The following is an 18,200-nucleotide window of genomic DNA, read 5'->3' as shown; positions in this document are numbered from 1 at the left end:
CATGAAAACAAGCATGCAGGTACAGCAGGCAGTGAAGAAAGCTAATGGCATGTTGGCTTTTATAACAAGAGGAATTGAGTATAGGAGTAAAGAGGTCCTTCTGCAGCTGTACAGGGCCCTGGTGAGACCCCACCTGGAGTAGTGTGTGCAGTTTTGGTCTCCAAATTTGAGGAAGGACATTCTTGCTATTGAGGGAGTGCAGCGTAGGTTCACAAGGTTAATTCCCGGAATGGCGGGACTGTCATATGTTGAAAGATTGGAGCGACTGGGCTTGTATACACTGGAATTTAGAAGGATGAGAGGGGATCTGATTGAAACATATAAGATTATTAAGGGATTGGGCACACTGGAGGCAGGAAGCATGTTCCCGCTGATGGGTGAGTCCAGAAATACAGGCCACAGTTTAAGAATAAACAGTAGGCCGTTTAGAACAGAGATGCGGAAAAACTTTTTCACCCAGAGAGTGGTGGATATGTGCCCCAGAAGGCAGGAGAGGCCAAGTCTCTGGATGCATTCAAGAGAGAGTTAGATAGAGCTCTTACAGGGTCAAGGGATATGGGGAAAAGGCAGGATTGTGTATGATCAGCCATGATCACAGTGAATGGTGGTGCTGGCTAGAAGGGCCGAATGGCCTACTCTTGCACTACTGTCTATTGTCTATTGACACTACATTTGGGGGGGGGGGTCAAAGATATATACCCAGTGAAGATCTAGAGAGGCCATAGAAGTTTCCCCTCATGTTTCCCTTAAACTTCTCACCCTTCACCCTTAACCCAACCTCAATGGAAAAAGCCTACTTGCATTTACCCTATTTATATCCCTTATAATTTTGGATACCTCTATCAAATCTCCTCTCAGTCTTCTATGTTCTAAAGACTACAGTCCTAACCTATTCAATCTTTCCTTATAACTCAGGTCCTCCAGACCCAGCAACTTCCTTGTAAAATTCCTCTGCCTCTTTCAACCTTGTTTACAGTGTTCCTGTAAGTAGGTGACCAAAACCACACAGTTCTTCATATCAGGGCGTCCCAGCATCTTATACATATTCAACATCTCATCTCCTATACCCAAAACATTGATTTTTAAAGGCCAGTATGCCAAAAGCTTTCTTTATGACCCTACCAACCTGTGAGTACACTTTCATTAAATATTTGTATTCCCAGGTCCCTTTGTTCTGCCACACTTCTCAGTGCCCTACGGCTCACTGTGTAAGACCTACCCTGGTTGGGTCTACTGAATTGCAAAATCTCACATTTGTCTGCATTAAATTCCATCGTCATTTTTCAGCCCATTTTTCCAGTTGATGTAGATCCCTCTACAAGCTATGATAGCCTTCCTCACTGTCCACTACACCCCCAGTCTTGGTGTCATCTACAAATTTGCCGATCCAGCTAATCGCATTGTCATTCTGTCCATTGATATAGATGACAAACAACAAAGGTCCCAGCACCGTGGTACACCACTAGTCACAGGCCTCCAGTCAGAGGGGCAACCCTCCACTACCACTCGCTGGCTTCTCCCACAAAACCAATATCTAATCCAATTTACTACCTTATCCTAAATGTTGAGCAACTGAACCTTTGTGACCAGCCTCCCATGCAGGACACTGTCAAATGTCTTACTGAAGTCCATGTAGACAACATCAAACTGCCTTGCCTTCATCTGCTTTCCTGGTAACTTCCTCAAAAAACTCTGTAAAATTGGTTAGACATGACCCACTACGCATGAAGCTGTGCTGACCATCATTAATCAGTCTGCGTCTATCCAAATTCTTATATATCCAGGCTCTTAGCATATCTTCCAATAACTTTCCCACAGTTGATGTCAGACTTACTGGCCCATATCTTCCTGGTTTCTGTTTAGAGCCTTTTTTAAACAATGGAACAACATCGGCTATCCTCTAATCCTCTGTACCTCTCTGTTCACTAAGGATATTTTAACTGTCTCTGTTAGGGCCCCAGCAATTGCCTCCTGTAGGGTCTGAGGGAACACCTTGTCAGACCCTGGGGATTTATCCACCCTGATTTGCCCCAGGGTAGCAAATATCTCCTCCTCAGTAATCTGTACAGGGTCCAGGAAGTTGAAGCCACTTTGCCTCACTTCTATAGACTCTGTATTTGTCTCCAGAGTAAATACAGATGCAAAGAATGCATTTAAAATCCTGCGCCCCTCTGTTTTGGCACCACACTTGGATTAACGTTCTGCTCTTCCAAGGACCAATTTTGTTCCCTGCAATCCTTTAGCTGTTAACATTTCTGTAGAACCCCTTACGATTCACCCTGTCTGCTAGAGCAACTTCAAGCCTTCTTTTAGCATTCTTGATTTTTTTTCTTGTGTTCTCTTGCATTTCTTGTACTCCATAACACCTCATTTGTTCCTACTTGCCCATACATGCTATGCACCTCCTTTTCGCTCTTAACCAGGGCCTCAATGTGTCTTGAAAACCAAAGTTCCCTACACTTGTTATCTTTACCTTTTATTCTGACAGGCCATACATCATCATTATGTGTCGTGTTGTATGATGTGGGTGATCATGATCTATCCAAGACCATTATTCTTGGCGAGTTTTCTACAGAAGTGGTTTGCCATTGCGGCCTTCTGGGCAGTGTGTCTTTACAAGACTGGTGACCCCAGCCATTATCAATACGTATTTCAACCAGCTGCATGTAGTTCAGTGCTCTGTAGATGCCGAGAAAAATTTCAACAACTTCCTTGAATACCTCCATGTGATTTTCTCCAGTCTCACTAGAAATTCTTCAAATTGCCTGTCATTGATGACCTGTTTGATTTGTGGACCAACAAAAATGCTTTCCTTAATCTTTGCATCAGTTATTCTGGGAAGCATCTGTCTCAAATATCAAAATCCTTCACAGAAATTTTTGTGCCTGGTGACAGCAAATTCCATCCTTACAGTCCTGGACCCAATAACTATTACTAAAACCTGTCCTGCCATGCAGTAGCAGTGCTGCCTAAGCATGCCTGGACAAGGTAGGAGACTTTCCAGCTCACATTGCAGGCAACATTTTAATTGACTTGAATTATGAATTGAAATAATAAACATAAGTTTATTTTAAAAAATGGTGGGTGATAGGGAAATTTCATGGTGATTTTCATGATCAGTAGCCCAAAATTCATAAGGTACACCTAAAGGTATTCAGGAAGCAAAATCTTTGTTGTCCAGTGTACTCTTGGCACCAATGGTCGCATAATCAGGATTTGTGCTCCAGCTGTTCATACAACCATCCACCACCAGCTCCCATGGCTTCACGTGACCCTGATTCGGGGGGGGGGGGCATTAAGCAGGTGCTACACCTTGCTCAAGGGTGACCTGCAGAGGAAACGAGTGGATTACACCTCCTTTGTTGGAGACGTATCTCCACCCCAACACCCATACTTTGCTTTGATAATAAATTAACCTTGTCAGTTGATTGGTGGAGGGGAATAAACTGTCGATGTTTCAGGCCGAGACCCTTCATCAGGACTGAAATCCTGATGTTGGTACACTGTATCCTAGTCCACGTGACAGTAATAAACCAATACCATTGTCAACATGGAATTTTCAACTCATTTACATTCCCGCATTAGCGGTTCGTTTTTAATGTACTCATTACATATTTGAGCATAAGGGTTTTGATGATTAGATGCGGCATGCCTACAGGGCTACTCAAATGGCTGGCTGCCCTCTGCTGGTGCATTAAGGTTAGAAGTTCAAGTGTCTAAATGATGCCTCTTGTAACCTCTTGAACCTGCTGTTTACCACCTCCGCTGTTTCTCTATTAAAAGTCATTTCTGGAACCGCTGGTGAGTGCCCTTCACATTAGGAATATTCAGCATGCCCCCAGGGGAAAACGGTAGCTGTCAGCTTGAAGTCATTATCTGCCCCATAAGTGACCTGAATGTGTAGTGCTCATTCACTTTTGATCCAGCAAGATACTATTGCAGCAGAGGCACAAGGGGCTGGCGTCTGGAGTCAAAAAAAAAACAAAATACTGGAGGAACTCAGGCAACACCTGTGGAGGGAAATGGATGGACGACGTTTTGGGTTGAAATCCTTCATCTGGACTCTGACTTGCGGGATTGCAATGGCATTGCTCCCAATGGAGGCCGGACATCCAGCGATCACTCCCGACAGAAGTCAGATGGTCAGCGATCGCTCCCAACAGAGGCCTTCTAGGTGAATGTGGAGGGGGTCAGCGATCGCTCCCAGCGGGGCGAGAGTTCTGAATCATGTTCTGAGGTTTACGCAATTGGACTGTACTTTATATTTGTCTCCTTTGTTTCTTTCTGCGTTTTCTTTCTTGTGGCCAATTGGCAGGTGTGTGATACATTAGTTCTTTGTGTGTGGGGGTGGGGGGGGGGGTCAGGGGTTTTGTTGCTACCGTCACTGTTCTTTTTTGCAAGTGTGGGGGTGGGGTGGGGTATTGTTATTGTCGCTGTTTTTTCTGCGAGGGAGGGGTTCGGGGCTTGTGATGCTGTTTTTCTGTGTGTGGGGTGGTGGGAGATTTGTTGCTATTGTCATCGCCTTTTTCCTGGGGGGTGTTGATACTTTCATTACTGTTTATTTCTGCGGAGGAAATTTGTTTTCCTTCGGGGAGGGTGAGGGTTTTGTGAGTTTTGTTTCTTTTTGTGAGGGGGGATGTTGATGTATGGGTTAGGGTACTTCATGGCTATCTGGAGAAGACAAATACCAGAGCTGTATTGCACATGCATACGTTGACAATAAAATGAACCTTTGAACCATATAGGCTGGTGGAGTGAATGGTAAGGACAAAGGGACTCTATTCTTGTTTGGTCTTGGAGAAGATGAGGTAAGAGTAGAAGTATATGAAATAGAGGAAATATAGATGAGGGCTCCATCAACCAGATGAAGGATCTCAATCCAAAACCTCAGTTGTCCATTTCACTCTACAGATCACAAGAGATTCTACAGATGCTGGAAATCTTCAGCAATGTACACAAAATTCTGGAGGAAATCAGCAAGTCAGACAGCATCTATAGAGGGGAGTAAACAGCTAACATTTTGTACCGAGACCCTTCATCCGGACTGGAAATGAAGGGCACAAGCTAAAATAAGAAGTTGGTCTGAGGGAGATGAGTACACGCTAGCAGGTGAGACCAGGCGAGCGAGAAGATGGGAGGGATGGGGATGGGGGATAATGTAAAATGGTGTGAGATGATAGGTGGAAGATATAAGGGCTGAAAAAGAAGGAACCTAATAGGAGCAACACACACAAAATGCTGGAGGGCCCCAGCAGGTCAGGTACCATGCATGGAAAGAAATAAAGTGTCTGACCTGCTGAGTTCCTCCAGCATTTTGCGTGGGTGTTGCACTGGATTTCCAGTATGTGCAGAATTACAATAATAGGAGAAGGTAGTGGACTGTGGGATAGAGAGAAAGAGATGGGGAACCAGGGGAAGCTGATGGACAAGTAATGGAGGGGAAAGGGGGAACTTCACAGAATCTGCCTGGCTCTCTGATCCTCCAGCAGTTTTTTGCAATAGTGTTGCACTGACTGGGCAGGGTAGGAAACAGGGTACAACAATCTACTAATGGTGAATGTCACTATCACTCTCCTCTAGCTTAACATCCACGTGGGACATTCATGTCTGATTTTCAGGGAAAGACAGAGTGTTGAAATAACGTTGGGAATGAACAGCCACTAACTAGCTCTATTCTGCAATGTAAGTATGCAGCAATTTGCTTGAAAAATCCCACACAAATGCAAGATGAAAATGAATGATTCTTCTCTCAGTGTCCGTCCTTAAACTTAAATTAGGTAAAATAAAACACTTTCTCTAGGTGTGTTGGGTTTACTCACAAGTAAATCACTGGCCAATGGCAGTGTACTACAGTAGAGTGCAGAACAATCCACAAGCAATGGAACCACTGCATTATAGCACAAAGGCCCATTTCAATCCTGACCTCAGGTGCTGTCTCTGTGGAATATACATGTTATCCCTGTGATCATCTGCCCTGTGGTACAATCTGCTGGGAGTTGATAAAAATGGATGTAGAAATTCTGAAAATGGGATTAACATAGGACTGGTGTCATCAGCATTGTCATTATGTGCCATGTCCATAAGACCATAAGATATTGGAGCAGAATTAGGCCATTTGGCCCATCAAGACTGCTCTATCATTTCATCATGGCTGATCCAATTTTCCTATCAGCCCCAATCTTCTGCCTTCTCCCCGTATCCTTTCATACCCTGACCAATCAAGAATCTATCAACCTCTGCCTTAAATACACATAAAGACTTGGCCCCTACAGGTGCCTGTGGCAAAGGATTCCACAGATTCACCACCGTCTGGCTAAAGTATTTCTCCTCATCTCCGTTCTAAAAGGAGGCCCCTCTATTTTGAGGTTGTGTCCTCTGGTCTTAGACTCTGCCATCATAGGAAATATCCTCTTTGGATCCACTCTATCAAGATATTTCACCTTTCAATAGGTTTCAATGAAGTCACCCCTCCTTCTGAATTCTAGTGAATACAGGTCCAGAGCCATCAAAAGTTCTTCATATGACAAGCCGTTCAAATCTGGAATCATTTTCGTGAACCTCCTTTGAACCCTCTTCAGTTTCAGCACATACTTTCCAAGATAAGGGACCCAAAACTGCTCACAATTCTCCAAGTGAGGCCTCACTAGTGCTTTATGAGCCTCAACATTCCATCCTTACTTTTATTTCCTAGTCCTCTTGAAATGAATGCTAACATTGCATTTGCCTTTCTCACCACTGACTCAATCTGCAAATTAATCTTTAGGAAACCTTGCACAAGGACTCCCAAGTCCCTTTGCGTCTGTTTTTTGCATTTCCTCTCCATTTAGAAACAGCCAACCCTTTCATTTCTTCTACCAAAGTGCATGACCATACACTTCCTGACACTGTATTCCATCTGCCATTTCTTTGCCCATTCTCTTAAGCTGTCTTAGTCATTGTACTGTCTCTCTACTTCCTCAAAACTACCTTCCCCTCCACCTAGCTTCATATCTTCTGCAAACTTTGCAACAAAGCCATCAATTCCATTATTCAAATCATTAACATATTACATAAAAAGAATTGGTCCTAAAACAAACCCTTGTGGACCACTAATAATCAGCAGCCAACCAGAAAAGGCTCACTTTATTCCCAGTCTTTGCCTCTTGCCAATCAGTCACTGCTCTATCCATGGTAGTATCTTTGTTGTAATTCCATGGGCTTGTAGCTTGATAAGCAGCCTTGTGTGTGGCACCTTGTCAAAGGCCTTCTGAAAATGTAAGCATACAACATCAACTGAATCTCCTTTGTCTATCCTGCTTGTTAATTCTTCAAAGAATTTCAACAGATTTTTCAGGCAAGATTTTCTCTTGAAGTAACTTTGTTGACTACGGTCTAATTTATCATGCGCCTTTCAGTACCCTGAGACCCCATCCTAATCAACTCCAACATCTTCCCAACAACTGAGGTCAGACTAACAGGCCTATAGCTTCCTTCTTCTGCCTCTCTCCCTTCTTCAACAGTGGAGTGACATTTGCAACTTTCAAGTCTTCCGGAACCATTCCAGAACCTAGTGATTCTTGAAAGGTCATTACTAATGCCTCCACAATCTCTTCAGTCACCTCTTTCAGAACCCTGGGGTGTACACCATCTGCTCCAGGTGACTCATCAACCTTCAGACCTTTTAGTTTCCCAAGAACCTTCTCTCTAGTAATAGTAGCTTCACACACTTCATGATCCTTGACACCTGGAACTTCTACCAAACCAATGTCTTCTACAGGGAAGATTGATGCAAAATACTAATTCAGTTCTTCTGCCATGTCTTTGTTCCCCCATTACTACCTGTCCAGCATCATTTTCCAGGGTCCTCTCTTTTACCCTTCATGTATCTGAAGAAACTTTTGATATTCTCTTTAACATTACTGGCTAGATTACTGGCGGAGCTTAGTAGGGTTAATGGCGCCTACTCCTTTGCTTGCACCTTCGGAAACAGATTTAATATCTCCATTTTTCCTTGTCAGGGTTCTTCTGAAGACCCTGACTTGGAGTTACATGCCGACTATGGTTTTTTGCGGGATAGGGACCCGCTCTTGGACTTTCACAACTAGCCGTTGTTCAGCATGCCAAGGGCTTGGCCTAAGAGTGCCGCTCGCTTCCAGAGGACTGAGCTTTCATGGCTCTGGAAACAGGGGGATTGGAGGTCGCTGTCCGAGAAGAAGACTGGTGTATCATGGGAGATGGAAGATCGAAGGCTGTGTGGCCACAGTCCTGAGATTGTTGGGCACAGAGCTTGGAAAAAGCGATGCATCGGACTTTTAACATTGTAAACCAGCGAGTTGTTTGTTATGTCTCCCCTCTCGATGTGAACCGGAGACATCTCTTTCTCCCTTATTAAGGGGAGGGGGGAGGGAGAGAGGGAGGGAGAGGGAGAGGGAGAGGGAGAGGGGGAGGGGGAGAGGGAGAGGGAGAGGGAGAGGGAGAGGGGGAGGGGGAGAGGGAGAGGGAGAGGGAGAGGGGGAGAGGGAGAGGGAGAGGGAGAGGGAGAGGGAGAGGGAGAGAGAGAGAGAGCCTTTCCCCGCTACACATTGTCTTTGTAAACTTCATCTTCAGCACCATTAACTGCCTTTCCTATGATACTTCTTGCATTGAGATATATGCAAATTGGGACACGAGTCACATCATGCTCAACTTTTTGATTCCTAACTTTGCCTGAGATCTTACCAACATCTGCCTCCACAACCTGTCCACTAACTATTCTGCCACTCTGGTTCCCATCCTCCTGCACCTCTAGTTAAAACTCTACCATGCAGCATTTACAAACCTCCCCACTAGGATATCAGCTCCCTTCCAGTTCAGGTACAAACCACCCCTTCTGTGCAGGTCCCACTTTCCCTGGAAGAGAGCCCAATGATCCAAAAATCTTATGCTCTCCCTCCTACGCCAACTCCTTAGCCACGAATTAAACTGCATAATCTTCTTAGTTTTGTCCTCACTAGCACATGGCATGGGTAACAATCCTGAGATCACAACCCTGGAGGCCTTGCCATTTAAATTAGCACCTAACTCCCTGAACTCTCAATGCCGAGCCTCATCACGTGTCCTACCCATGTCATTGATACCTACATGGACCACAACTTCTGGCTGTTCACCCACCCACGTACGAATGCTGAGGACTCAGTCTGAGATATCCCAGACCCTGGCACCCGGGAGGCAACATACCATCCGGGAATCTCATCCTCCTCCACAGCACCTCCTGTCCGTTTCCCTAAGTAACAAATCGCCTATCACCACAGCCTGCCTCTTCTCCCCACTCCCCTACTGACTCAGTGCCAGAGACCCAACCACTATGACTTTCCCCAGTTAGGTTAACCCCCCACCCCCACCAGTAGTATCCAAAGTGATACACCTGTTGTTGAGGGGTACTCTACACTGGCTCCTTGGCCACTTTCTCCTTCCTGACTGTCACCCAGTCTCCTGTGTCTTGTGAAGCTGTGCGCCTGCTCTATTAGCCCCTCAGCCTCCCGAATGATCCAGAGTTCATCCCATTCCAGCTCCAGCTCCTTGATGCGGATTGTTAGTAGGTGCGGCTGGCTGTACTTCTCGCATTGTAGTCGTCAGGGACACTGGAGGTCTCCCTGCCTTCTCATATCCCACAAGAGCAGTGTTCCACTACCCTGCCTGGCATCTCTACTGTCCTAGCTGAGCAGATATAAAGAAGGTATATATAAAGATATAAAGAGAAAAAAACTTAACCTCGAGTTTTTCTTTTCTATGTTTTCTCTGACTGAAGCCTGAAAGAGCTAAAGCCTCAAGATCACCACTCAGACGACAGCCACTGCAATGAAGGCCACTGTGCTTGCCCCTGCCTTCTTTAATTTGCTCTTGCTAATCAATCCCAAACACTGATTGGTTGCTGATCAAAACTCTTTTTTGCTGTAGTGACCCGCTGCTTCTACTCAGACAGTGGCCCTGAGTGAAATCCCTCCTCTCTAAACTTCTGAAGTTGTATGATGCAGGTGATCATGGTCTTTCCATGGCCATGATTGTTTTTGGCAAATTTTCTATGGAAGTGGTTTCCACACCAGTACCAGCTATCTCCTAACAGCACGGTGAAATCTAAAGGAAGGAAGACTAAATGATAACAGGAAGACCAAGCTGTAATGTATTTCCTCTGCAATAGGAACTAGTGATACCTCAGCACAGGAAATTTCTTTCACATCTGTTGAGCTTCAGTGCGTCAGACCCAACAGTGACATCAAAGGTATTCTCATGGTTGCAAAAGGTCACAGTAAATGTTTTATCACTGAAACATGAAAAGACAGATCGTCCCATCTGAACGGGGTTGTTGTATCTTCTGTGTGCGCTCAGTCGCCAAGGACTGCTGATGGACTGTCTGGTACTCGATGTCCTCATCCATATCCTCCCTTTTATTGTCTTATTCTGGCATTTGCTGCTTTACCTGTCCTTATAAAGAAAATCCTATTTCCACCGCAGGCTGCTCCAGGGTTCCTGTCTCTCTTGCACAGTAATTTTATTGTTTTCCTTCTGATTAACCCACTCAGGCTCCAATCCTACCTCTGGTTTACTTTAATTTAATAATTGGTGGTCTTATCTTCATCACACCAGTGGCGATATGAACATGACTCTAGGCCCCTCCTCCAAGAGCCCTGCTATGATATAGGAGCAGAATTAGGCCATTTGGCTAATCGAGTCTGCTCCACAATTCAATCATGGCTGATTTTTTCAACCCTATTATCCCGCCTTCACTCTGTAACTCTTAACTGCACCCCCTTCCCAATTAAGCACCTATCAGTCTCGGTCTTAAATGCACTCAATCATCCTCCACAGCCCTCTGTGACGACAAATTCCACAGATTCTCCTCCCACTGGCTGAAGAAAATCCTCCACATCTCAGCTGCAAAGCGACATCCCTTCATTTGAAGCTGTGCCCTCTGACCCTAGACTCTCATACAAGTCGAAACACCATTTTCACATCCACTCCCAGGCCTTTCAGTATCCTGTGGGGTTCAATAAAATCCTCTCGTTATTCATCCTTCTGAACTCTACTGAGTGCAGATCCAGAGATATCAACACTTGTCATATGTTAAGCTTTTCATCCCTGTGAACCTCCTTAGGATCCTTTCCAGGGTCAGCACATCTTTCCTTAAATATGGGGCCCAGGGTTGTTCGAATGTGAATTGACCCAGCACCTTATAAAGCCTCAGCAGTTCAATCTTCATTCTATATTCTGAACTAATGCTAGCATTGCATATTGATTGTACTTAAGCCTGAGATTAGTAAATCTTTACCTTGTGGGGAAGTTGAAGGACTGGGCTGGAAAGTGTATGAGACACAGGGTCAATTGTCCTGAGATGATTTTACTGAGTAACAGACAAGGTATAAGGGGATGAATAATATTCTGTGTTTTTCTCAATGGCCTAATGTAGGTTAATTTGTCCAAGCCCTCAGTTTAAGTCTTCTGTTCTTGTTCTGCACCTGTTGCTCAGTCAAATTCATCTCAAAACACATCTGTGGCTCATCTCAGAAGATTGCCCTTTGAGCAACTTCTGGGTAATTTCAATTGCTAGAAATATGATTCATAACAGAAACACTTCTGAGATTGAAATCAAAGAAGTTCACATGAATTTAGAAAGTGTATCATGCCAGACTGGATTCTTTGTAGGCAGATGGGGAATTTTATTCAAAATGAGCCTTGTGCACTTGCCAACTTGAGTCACTATTTTAATGTTTTTTTAATGTATTTGTCCACAAGATCCAGCTGCAACTCTGTCTATTCTAGATGTTTAAGTAGCAAGGATGAAGTAGCACCTTATGCATTCAAATGAATCTCACCATCTTACAGTTATAAAGTCACACGGTTGTAGAAACAGGCCCTTTGGCCCACTGTGTCCATGCTGACTACTGTGCCTATCTATACTATCCCACCTGCCTCCATTAACTCCCTATCTGCTCATTTAAGCAGTTGCCCAGATACTTCTTAACCACTGTTACTGATCCTGTCTGCAACACCTCCTCTGGTACTGCATATCAGATTACTCACTGTGTGAACATTTTCCCCTCAAATTCACATTAAACCTCTTCCTTCTCACTTTAAATCTACGCCCTCAAATTCCTCCCTCCATTTCCCCTTCTTTCCTCCTTTTCTTTACTCCATAGCACACAGTCCTGTCTAATTCCATCATGTTTAACCATTTGTCATTTCCAACCATCACCTCTCAGGTTCTTGCATCATCCACATTCCCCTCCCACCCCCTCTCACCTACTGTTACTCCCTTCTCACCTGGATCTCCTGGTCAGATGATTTACTGGGTACTGTGGGTGAACTCCCCTTCACACACTGTGACTCCGGTTTCCATTCTCCCTTTAAGTTTACCTGGTTCAGTGGAATGTTCATTATTCTATGATGAGACATATAAAAAAGATTTTGTTTTAAAGTGTGTTGGCTTTATCAGTTGGAGTAACATTCAATAACATCCAATAGTCTGGAAAGCCTGCTGGTCCAGCATCACCAAGTTTCCAAAGAGTGCCAGTGTGAGTGAGTTTACTGCAGGACCACGTCTCGGGGATAATGGATGAAGTCAGTAGAGTGGAGGAAAGTGGAGTAGAGTGCAAACTGCAGCAGATAGGAACATGATGAATAGTTTGTTTCTGTCTTGTAAATCCAGTGTAATTGTGTGTAATCTAATACTGGGGTTGATAAACTAATCAAGGTTTCTTCTTGCTATCTGGTGCTCTCTCTTTAGATTGTAATCACTGTTGGATATCCATCAGGCAGAATCATTTATCAACAAAGCACAGGAGAAGAGTGAAGGGGCCTGGACTAGCCGTTTCTTGCTTACAGTGCTGCAATCTGAACAGACGGCAATGCTGCCTTGCTATGGGAATTGCCTCTGTTTTTAACTGCAGCCAGGCATCTAATGGCTAAATGTATCCCCAAGCTTTTCTGGGGCTGCAGGGAGGGTGAATGCTGATCTACCCTTGTGATTGTAGATGTGGCCATTCACTGGGAGAGGGGGGAGAGGCCGGAGGGATCTGAGGGTCTGTGTGTGGTGGGGGGGGGAGGGGGTGGTGGTGAATGGTTGGGGTAAAGCAGGGCTTGGGTGGGAAAAGAAGGTGTAAGGTAAGATAAAAGGGGGTTGGAGGAAGGAGGCAAATAGGCTGAGGGATGGGAATGGGGGAAGTGAGGGGGAGTACTTGGGGAGGTGGAGGAAGGGGAGTAGATGGAAAGGAGCTGAGGAAGTGGGGAGGGTGTGTGTGTGTATGCAGGGCTTGGCACCCAGTCCTCATGAACCTCACTCTGTCCACCCCACTCCTCACTGAGCTAAAAGTAGGTCAGTCCTGACCCTGAGGGGCCACCTAAGAAGCTGGTACTGGTGATGGCTCCTGATTTTAATTCAGTGCAAATGCAACTTGTCAGTGTTAAATAGGGAAGAGGATCTGAACTGAAACCAGTAATGAGAAACTCAGACCTTTTGGATCCTACTTCCAAAGGCCTCCTTAGAGAATACTTAACAAATGTTTTGAGGAATTTAAGGAAAGTGCTATTAATGGTGCACTAATTTAAAATGATGGGATAAAACCAGCACTGAAACCCCACGGTGTACAATTCCTGCCCTGTTATATACATCAGAATATATTCAATCTCATCAAGGCTCTAGACACAAACCCTTGGCTCCGTGTGGTTGCAAGCAATGTGAGATCAAGCAGGATTGAATATTCCACTGGTGCAGAACTTGTGTGCAATGTGCCTCCATGTGAAGGTGGGATTATTGTCTCAGAAATATGTTTGCCTGAATGTTAGCACTGAGTTCTAGTAAGGCGAGAGAGTCCTCTTCTCTCTGGTCTGGTCTGAGGTAAACAGCAGTACAATTTGAGGCACTCTGGCCTAGGAGAGAATTCATCATTTTAACATTTTGACAGGTTTTCCATTTTACATTCCCGTTCGTTCCTCAACAATTCATCTTGGTCGCAACATACGTCAGGCAATTTCAAATGAGACTGAATCAGTAAACACAGGCAGGGTGTGTGAGTCACAGAGTTCCCAAAGGTTTCTGGAATCAGATAACAGTTTAGAAGGCAGATGATGGAGGAGGTAAGTCATTCAACCTGCCAGAGGTCTCCCTTCTGCCTCAGTTCAGATACAAGGTTATGAGTCAAACGGAGGCAAATGGGACTAGCTTTGATGGGGCATGGTCCAGTTAGATGGAATGGCCTGCTTCCATGCTATATAACTCAATGACTTAGGGGAAACCTATTCAGCCTTTCATGTCTGCACCTATTGACGAGTTCTTGGCTGATCTTTCACCCCAGTGCCTCCTTCCTGTCCTAACCCCATATACCATGATTCAGAGTTCAAAGTATATTTATTTTCAAAGCATGTATTCATCTCCTAACCGGCAGCCATGAAACAAAGAAACACCAAAAAAATTGAAAAAAGACCATCAATCGCCCAAAAAAAAAACCCCAAATCACACAAACAACAAATGCAAGCAAATCACATTCTGAAATGAAGCTCACAAAGAATTTGTCCACGGACCCTTACATCAACGCAGAGCCGAGTAAACATCATGAAGCAGCGAGCTGAGCTGGACTGTCTCTCGCCTTAGACTCTGACCTTTTCAATCTGGCCCACTGTCTAAATCATTGTCCAAACACTGGGTTGCATTTCCTCGATACACTCTGGGACCTGGACCCCGCCTCCTCGATTTGGCCTGTACCCGACCTTTCTGATTTGGCCCGGCACCTAAATTGGTCAAAACTTGGGTCTCCCTCAGTCTCGGCGCCGGGCTCGCTGCCTCGTATCACCTCAGTTCTTCCACATCGATTTGCCTCCAAGTCCAAAGGACAATTGCTGGAGATGATTTTTTGCCAGAAAAAGAGTGATTAACAAAGTTCCCTTAATACTGATTTATCACTGTACAGCACATTCAATGTGATGGGTTGCTTGCTCTATTCATGTACTTAATTACAGGTCCTTCCCCTGATTATGAACACCTGCAGGTATCTTCTGCTGGGTGGGATTAAGGGCATTTCCATATCACCTCTCTCCATTCCTCCCCGAGCCTCCCCCTGAAGCTCAATATCTGGGGGGAGGGGGATGCTGGGTAGGGCCAGGAAGAGGCGGGAGGCCCAAGCAGACTGGCTCGCTCACTCGTTGCGTCAGTACGACAGGCTGGCGGCCACTCCCCCGTGCCTGCTCTTTCGGTGATCCTCTGCCACGCACTGCTGTTCATTTCTGACTTACAAACAGCTCTCAGGAACGAAACCCTGCAGTAACCTGAGCAGAGGTTGGCTGAAGCCCCTTCGACTGCTCTGAGCTGTGGTCTCAGCTCCAGCTGTGGAAGCATCCCAAGTTAGCGCCACACTTAGGTCTGTCCTTTGTGAGCCTAAGCAAAATGCACCCCAGGGTGCCTGGAGCACTAAGTGGGGTGTGCACCAGTACTGTATGATAAAGTCCCTTCTCCCCACTGACCTTTGGATGCAAGGCCCAAGGGAACTGACCCCCAGTCTCTCACTGTGCCCTGACTATTTCCACTTCCTTCACTTCCAGGCTAGTTTCAGGCTGAAGACTGTAACGCTACAATGCGGATGAAGGGATGAATGAGTGTATACCTTGCTACTCCCTGAGTTAATGGAAGAGAGGAAAAAAATGGCAGAAGGGGTACTTCCAATTCCTCTATAGTGCCAGGAGTTTTCAAAGCACCAATTTATCCTGGGTTTCATTCTATACAATAGACAATAGGGGTAGGAGTAGGCCATTCGGCCCTTTGAGCCAGCACCGCCATTCACTGTGATCATGGGTGATCATTCACAATCAGTACCCTGTTCCTGCCTTCTCCCCATATCCTTTGACCCCGCTATCTTTAAGAGCTCTATTTAACTCTATATTGAAAGCATCCACAGAGAATTGGCCTCCATTGCCTTCTGAGGCAGAGCATTTTGCAGGTCCACAACTCTCTGGGTGAAAAAGTTTGTCCTGAACTCTTGTTCTAAATGGCCTACCCCTTATTCTTAAACTGTGGCCTTTGGTTCTGGACTCCCCCAACATTGGGAACATGTTTCCTGCCTCTAGCATGTCCAATCCCTTAATAATCTTCTATGTTTCAATCACTTTACACTTCCAATACACTTTACGGATTTAAATCTGGAGTCAGCATGGTTAGTTTAACGAGATTTGGGAAGAGGAGGTACTCACATTAAGTCTTCAGGGTTCTGTACTCTGTGCTGCTGGAACACAGAGGAACAACTGATCATGGCAAACCACAATCAGAGTGTGAGATGAGAACCATTCTGATGATTTATGATTGGTCTTGGTTGATTTGCCGTCTGGCGTCTGTGCACAGACCGTGTGCGGTGTCTGCAGCAACACTATTTCAGCCTTGTAAGTAACAGCGCACAGTTAATGACTTCCTGAAGTAATGATTCTCCCGACCACTGCTTCCTATTACAGGTAATGAAAGCGGTTTGTCTGAGTGGCATGGCTGATTAGAGCCTTTACGCCTGAGTTGCTGGCTTAAGTCCAAACCAGCCTGTTCTTCTGGAGGTCACCTTCCTCTCTGGCTCCCTAAGAAGGTAACTTGAAATGATCAGTCAATCCACCTCCTGGGAGTCAACTCCAACAAATAACTGAAGCCCAAACCGGCTGCTTTACCAAGCTCCTTTCGTCTCTCTCTCTCTCTCTCTCTCTCACACACACACCCCCACACATGGTCCTCCAACTTCCAGAGGGCTTGCAGACCTCTGCCATCTCCACTGGACTTGCAGACACATGACCATCGGACCGTCACTTCTGGGATGACAGGCTTACGAGCTAAAGTCCAGATAAGTTGCTCTTATTTGTAGTTCAATTTCTAAGCCTGGCTTGCCATGTTTCAACAGCTCCAAGCAACACACACGAAATGCGGGAGGAACTCAGCAGGCCAGATAGCATCTATGGAAAAGAGTATAGTCAACGTTTTGGACCAAAACCCTTCAGCAGGACTGAAGAAGGTGAGGAGTAGCATTAAAAGGTGGAGCAGGGGAAGGAAACACAGGGAGATAAGTGAAGCCGGGAGAGGGAGGGGTGAAGTAAAGAGCCGGGAAGTTAATTGGTGTAAGAGATACCGGGCTGGAGAAGGGAGAGTCTGCTAGGAGAGGACAGAAGGCTGTGGAAGAAAGAAAAGGTGGGGCAGGAGCACCAGAGGGAGGCAATGGGCAGAGAAGGTGAGAGAGGGAAAAGGGGATGAAGAATGGTGAAGGGGGGCATTATCTAAAGTTCGAGAAATTGATGTTCATGTCATCAGGTTGGAGGCTACCCAGACGGAATATAAGGTGTTGTTCCTCCAACCTGAGTGTGGCCTCATCACGACAGTGGAGGAGGCCATGGACAGACATATCAGAAAGGGAATGGGAAGTGGAAATAAAATGGATGGCCACTGGGAGATCCCGCTTTTTCTGGCAGATGAAGTGTAGGCGTTTGGAGAAGTGGTCTCCCAATCTATGTTTGGATCTCACCAGACACAGAATATGACCCCAAAGACTCACAGGTGAAGTGTCGCCTCACCTGGAAGGATGGTTTGGGGCCCTGAATGGTGGTGAGGGAGGAGGTGCAAGGGCAGGTGTTGCACTTGTTCCACTTGCAAGGATAAGTGCCAGGAGGGAGATCAGTGGGGAGGGACAAATGGACAAGGGAGTCGCATAGGGAGTGGTCCCTGCAGAAAGCAGAAAGTGGTGGGGAGGGAGGGAAAGATGCGCTTGGTGTAGGATTCCATTGGAGGTGCTGGATGCAGAGGCTGGTGGGGTGGTAGGTGAGGACAAGAGCAACCCTATCCCTTTGGTGGAGGGAAGATGGGGTGAGATGGAGGAGATACGGTTGAGGGCAGTGTTGGTGAAGCCCCTTTCTTTGAAAAAGGAGAATATTTCCTTTGTTCTGAAATGAAAAGCATCATCCTGAGAGCAGATGCAGTGGAGACAGAAGAATTGAGAGAACGGGATGGTGTTTTTACAAGTAATGGGGTGGGAAGAGGTATAGGCCAGGCTGCTGTGAGAGTTTATAGTTTTATAATAGACATCAGTAGATAAGCTGCCTCCAGAGATAGCGACAGTGAGATCGAGAAAGGGGAAGGGGGTGTCATAAATGGACAAGGTGTCAGAGTTTGAGGGTAGGGTGGAAGTTGGAGGCAAAGTGGATGAAATCAATGTGTTCCACATGGGTGCAGGAAGCAG

At 45.6% G+C, this 18,200-nt stretch overlaps 1 long non-coding RNA gene across 1 annotated transcript in view; it reads right to left on the bottom strand.

The window, feature by feature from the left end:
• The window catches only part of LOC132392821 (uncharacterized), a 33,211-nt gene extending 16,792 nt beyond the window's left edge, over positions 1-16,419 (bottom strand). Inside the window, exons 1-2 of the long non-coding RNA XR_009511667.1 lie at positions 16,192-16,419; positions 12,277-12,394 (exon numbers count right to left, since the gene is read on the bottom strand). This is a non-coding gene — a long non-coding RNA (uncharacterized LOC132392821). The remainder of the gene's footprint in view (positions 1-12,276; positions 12,395-16,191) is intronic.
• Positions 16,420-18,200: the final 1,781 nt, after the last annotated feature.

Source organism: Hypanus sabinus, chromosome 1, assembly GCF_030144855.1.
Source record: "Hypanus sabinus isolate sHypSab1 chromosome 1, sHypSab1.hap1, whole genome shotgun sequence".
Classification (NCBI taxonomy): domain Eukaryota; kingdom Metazoa; phylum Chordata; class Chondrichthyes; order Myliobatiformes; family Dasyatidae; genus Hypanus; species Hypanus sabinus.
Note: the sequence above shows the minus strand (reverse complement) of the source record. Positions and strands in the feature narration are given on the sequence as shown.